Source organism: Rhipicephalus sanguineus, chromosome 3 (genome assembly GCF_013339695.2).
Source record: "Rhipicephalus sanguineus isolate Rsan-2018 chromosome 3, BIME_Rsan_1.4, whole genome shotgun sequence".
In the NCBI taxonomy this organism is placed as follows: domain Eukaryota; kingdom Metazoa; phylum Arthropoda; class Arachnida; order Ixodida; family Ixodidae; genus Rhipicephalus; species Rhipicephalus sanguineus.
In genome coordinates this window covers 20,170,001-20,176,152 of record NC_051178.1, presented here as the reverse complement: position 1 = coordinate 20,176,152, position 6,152 = coordinate 20,170,001, and positions in this window count along the sequence as shown.

The window sequence follows — 6,152 nt, the reverse complement described above, 5'->3', positions numbered from 1 at the left end:
CTGGTAGTGCAAATACACGGGACACAAGAAACGCACACGAAAACACACCCACGGCGCTGGGTGTCTTCATGTGCCTTTCTTGCGTCCTGTTTGTATGCGCTACCTACCATAGTAATAAAGTTTTAACATCATTGCGCGACCGCCAGCCAGCCGACATGTCGGTTCAATTTGTAGTTTATTTTCTACGTGCACTGCTCCACTGAACGGTTTTTTGGCCTTGTCAAGTTATTTCAAGACCTTTCTGTAAAACGCTGAATAATCATCATCATAATTCATGTTATTATTTTTATTATTATTATTATTATTATTATTATTATTATTTGGTATTTTATTTGTTGTCGCATTACTCCAGCTGAAGCAAGGAAATGTCATATTATGCAATGTGCTTGCCCCCCCCCCCCCCGCACTCCTGTAATCTTGTCAGAAGTTCAACCCCCCCCCCCTGAGAGAAATCCTGAGTGCGCTAATGCCTGTTACCAATAGCTACATCCGATGACATCGAAGCCGAGGTACATCAAATGAAAGCTCTCAACCTAGCAAATGCGAACTCGGAACGCAAGAGATTGATTTCTTCAGTCGTCGCATCGGGCAGAACCAGCTTGCGCCACTTGGGAAAACTCTTCCCAACATCCAAGCCGCACCAGCACCGAACACGAAGCGACCAGTTACTATGGGAATTCATTCGGAGTTATGCCGAGATCAGCGCCCCCCTCACGGAGCTGACTTATTAAGTGGACGGCGACGCATGAGACGGCGTTTAAGCTCAAGCAATACATCTCGAGCCCCTCGGTGCTTCGCCTCCCCTACCTCTCGAAGGAATTCGTACTTCGCACCGATGATTCCGACATAAGCCTCGGCGCTCTACTTATGCAGTCGCACCAGGGGCTCTCCATCCGATAGCTTACGCCAGCCGCAAATTACTTCTCTGAGAGGCCTCTTACAGCACTGTATAAAAGGAATGCCTCGCTTAGGTATAAGCGATGCATAAATGGTATAAGCGATGGTATAAGCGATGCATATACCCGTCTTGGTCCACATAGACCATCAGTTACATCAAATAGGCTAAGCAACTTAACAGCAGAGTCTTGCGGCGGAGTTTGCTTCTCTAAGAGCATCAGTTCAGAGTCGAACGTATTAAGGGAAGCGAGAACGTCGGTGCCGATTTCCTTAGGCGAATTTGATCTGAACAATTTTGAATGTGTTGGATTATTCTGTACTGTGTCCAATGTGTATGGCAAGTGAGTTCAAGCGTCACTCTGTATGGCGAGTGAGTTCAACCGTAGCCAGAGGGGGGGGGGGGGCTAACCCCCTTCCTTTTGGCTACGTGCCTGAGAGCTTTGTGTTTTCGAGTTGTTTTTCTCTAAAATGTGTGATTAAATATTCCATTTATTTGAATTGTTATGATCTTGATGTATTGTGAAACTATTGCATTGAGAATTGTATTGAATACCAAGCGACGTGCAATTGTAATGGACTCAATTTCGGACGAATGTGTGTGCCGGCTGTGTGTTAAGAACACACAGCCGTACAACGCAGGTGTTTTAAACGAGTGCCCTCCACTCTAAGAAGTGCGCATAATATTAGAAAGTAAGATTCGCCACATTTGCCGTATTAAATGCCACAGAACGCGACCGGCGTGTGCTCGAGATCTCGGAGCCACCGCACGCTTTTATGTCACCGAGACGCAATCCGAATGCTGCTGGCAAGCTGTGTAATGGTTCGCGCTTCGCTTTCCAGCCATGGAGTGACCCCACCGTCGAAACGACGACAGCGCACCACCAGCGTAGGTAAACAAGACCAATACGAAGTCTTTAATGAAATATTATTGTAAACCAAACCTCGCACATCGGAATACCATCAATATAAACCTAGAATCGCTCGTCATGTGAGCCGGGTGAAAGGCTTGTTACTCCCATTTCACGCCTCTTTGCGAAATGGGACTGCACAGCGGCGGGAGCAGACGACAGCAGCAGACGACCCGCAAGCCAGTGGCATGCTGCGAGCTTCGCGTCCGGGCCTTCAAGTGTCGCCCCCATCGAAACGACGACAGCGCACCGCCGGCAGCAGTAATCGAAACGCCATCTAAGCCTTTTTTTCGCCGATTTTATTTAAGACTCCAGATCAATACGCATAAAAAACCGTTTCTCATTTAATTTTAGGCTGCCAGAAGCGTGTATAACGCGAAGGCTAAAAATATTTCAAAGTGACGCATTTCTGGTGACAGCGCGAACCAGAAAACAAACAGTCACGCCGCATTGGTAGCCGTGAAAGGGACGCGGATATGTTCGTAGCAGTTACAGACAGTTTGCTAAATACTGTGAATTAAGTGGTGCGACATCTTGAGCTGCAGAAGTGCAGAGACTTTAGCGCTATACCTTTATTATACCAGCGAAGGCTTCGTGCAGTTCTATGTATTTATCATCCAGTGCTGGACAGCTTCTGGGCTCCGGACATCTGTGGTGGGGCTATGCGTAGTACGTACCTTCTTTGCATATAAACGCTTATGCAAGCATGTTATTCACTGGTATACATCCTAAAACGCTACTTACGTGCCCTTCATTTTATGTAAACATCGATATTTCTTATGAAACATCGAGCAGCGGAATCGATATTTCATTTTTTTAAGTGCGAAGCAATTCTCAGCGAACCTTTGCCACTTTGAGCGTTTCTATCTATCTATCTATCTATCTATCTATCTATCTATCTATCTATCTATCTATCTATCTATCTATCTATCTATCTATCTATCTATCTATCTATCTATCTATCTATCTATCTATCTATCTATCTATCTATCTATCTATCTATCTATCTAGCCGCCTACGCCTGGGTACTCTCATGATCGCCTCCTTAACTTCGTGTAGACCAAAATTTACAAGGGAGGGTAAGAGGATTTCACGAATATGACTGTCGGGTCATGACATGAATAACGTGAAAATCCTGTCGCGTACGTCGTCAAACCCTCTCCTCCAGACCCGTGTGGCACATACCTGTACGGGTATGCGCCACAGGTGATTGACAGTTTATATAACGACGAGCACAGACATTGGTAATGTAAACGCCAGAGCCTTAAAAAAAACCGACATGGGCAGCGTTGATCCGACGAATGGAAAGCAAATTTAGGATCCCTGCAGAAGTCGAACACAAGCATTCTGCGTGGCAATCAGGTATTCTACCCGATAGCCACGCCACGTCTAAAAACTGGTTTAGAAAATCAGCCTATGCAGGCGTAATGTCGGCGCAGCGTCAATTGTGGTTGTGGTGTTGGCTATCTAATTTTACAAGAAAACAAGAAAGCATAAACACTGCATGTTAAGAATAAGAGGCAACCACCGACCAAATAAATGTTTAAAAAAAAAGGAAAGAAAAAAAAGGAGAAGAAAAACATTTAAAACATTTATTTGGTCGGTGGTTGCCTCTTATTCTTCATGTTTCGTCCCGACCAGACGGGCTTCCGTCGAACTCTCGATTTCAAACACTACATGTGTACTCCTACGATACAGGCGTCATATCAGATTAACGTCTGTGGTTCCAGTGTTGGCTCCGCTTTTGCAGCAGTCTAACAAACATTGCATTTGTATTCCTACGATTCAGCAAGCTATATTGAAGCATTGTTGACCCCGGAGGAATACATTATTGAAAGTTACGTATGACATTCACATGAGTGCACCATAAAGCGCACTTAGTTTCGATAATACTGACGTATGTACTCTAACCTGAGGGCTGACGTTACCTCGCACCGTAAGTCACCCTTTACGCCAGTGTTCTCGACGTGCCTGGTAATCCCAGGATGTACAGACAGCTACTACACTTACCAAAACACGTCGATCTACCTCGTAACGCTTAGCTCAAAGCCACAAAATACAGCATAGAAGTACTCGCTGACTGCATCGCATGAAACCGATTCCCACAACGCGTGGGATCTGCCGATCTTTTTTTTTTTTGCGTCTGAATATTTGAAGGGAACTGAAATTTCAATATGATGATTCTGGGCGTGCCGTAGTGTCTAGGCATTGATTGTTTGCGGAAATTATAGCAGTGAAAGACATTTTCTAGCTTATAATATTTAGTCCCGAACACCTTGTACTATGTCTCTTCATAGTTTAAGCGAACTTGCAGCTAGACGCACACAGGCGGAGATGGTGTACACGTAGTTAGATTAGCAGGCGCCTTAACGTAGCTTTTGTGAATGTCGTGATGCTTGCGAAATCTCTTTACTGACCACTGCAGAAAATCTGTACGTTGATTTGTGTTACTGTTTTTACTCATGTGGCACGGAAAAGAGCTCGACATATTATCTGTGATTAAAAAGTATGATCAAATCCGGGAACAATGTTTCGGTATCTCGAGTGTAGTGTTCTTAGTGCACGGAGAGCGGTAACCATGCCATAGCCTGAGGAGGCCGCAGCGAGACAGCAAGTCGACGCTGAACCCAAACGACAACTGGTCTTTATTGAACTCCGTACAAGCAGAAAAAGAAGATGTTTAATGACAACAAGGAGGCGAAGTCGGCCTGGAAAGCGGTTTTCTAGCCTGCTACTCTTCGCGGGGGTAAGGGGAAAAGGGAAAGCAAGAGGGAGGTATGATGATAGGTAACTATGGTATGGCACAATGAGTCACTGTACACTATGTCCTGCGCGGAGACAGGACACGCGCGAAAGTCTTTATACCGCACGTGCTCTAAAGGCGGCACTGAACAGGATTGAGCCAACAGGATGTAACCAGAGATATTTTCTAATTGGTAGAAGCTCCTTTTGGCCTGTTTCTTTTCCATAATGACATAAATGACAAACTTGGCCTTAATTTATTCTTCCACAGCCCAAAAGCTAGCTGCGTTTTCAGGGAAGTGCTGCTCTTGCCGCGTGTGAGGACATTGAGGCGCCCGCTGGCAGACATCCCAGTGACGCGTAGTATTGCACCAAGTGCCATAGACACCAGTACATGACCATGGATTCCCCAGTTCAACACAGAGCATGCTGTCTGTTGCTTCATAAAATAGCCCTGAAATTAAAATTAAAGCATGATGAAAGGATATCGTAATCGGTTTTACGGATAATGCAAACAGCAGGACTGTCGTGTAGCGAACGCAGCATTGTTGCGGTAGTGTGTCTCGAATATCAAGAAGTTCGGTGCAGCCGGCAGCTTCCACATTGGCAGTTGTGATGCGACGAATTTTTCTCGATTTAATCCAATAATTAAAAGGTCTCATGGTAAAAGCTCTAATGTGTGACCCGGGCTCAAACATTGCTAATTTCTCAGGAATGCTTGACCATTATTTGCGTAAGGCATTTTTTAGAATTATTAACAGAAAGGCATCTTCCATGCTTGACATTGCACACCTCATCAAACGCACATGAAATAACTTGAGGCGACTAAAGCTTATAATTGGTTCAGAGGTTGTGGACTGGGAACACATTGGAGCATTGCACAAAAATCTCGTTACACCGATCATGCATTACCAAACCTATTGAACATTTGAAGAGTGGACAGCCCAATAAACTCGGGGTACAACCCATCTACAGGATGCCCTTCACTGATATGAGAGTGAAGAATGCAACTCGGATTATCAGTAAATATATTTCCATTACACTGCTCTCTATCATGACTGTCGGAGAGCTATACTGTAACTTCCAAGATAATACAGTGTTCGCAGAAAGAATATACAAGCTGTTTGGGAGTCTGAACAGCTCTGGACTGAGAACTTAGCATATGTCAGACGGCTCTCACACACCACACCTTCCTTGCATTGCTGGCGGGCACTTTGGTGGTGCTCGGGACAAGCAGCCGCACACAATGAAAGCATAGCAAATCAGAATCATGCAACAAGTACCAGCTACATCTGGAGCAAAAATTATAAGATATATCTACTACCCACGCAAGTATTTTGTTTATTGCGCAGATCAAATTGTTTGGACTCGCAGATATTGCGAACAACATCCTTGAAAACGCGGCTTCTCTCTTGCAAGATCCAAACCGCCCTTACAGTTTTAGAGCTAAGCAACAAGCGTCCCTAGCGGTCTTGGTTGCAGGAAGAATACAGTCCTTAACTAAATCGTTCGGTAATTTTAAACTACGTGGAATCTATCAAAAATAAGAGTCGCTCAGAACTCTTCGCCGTTCGAACTGACACTTTCAGAAGGTACACAGCTCTT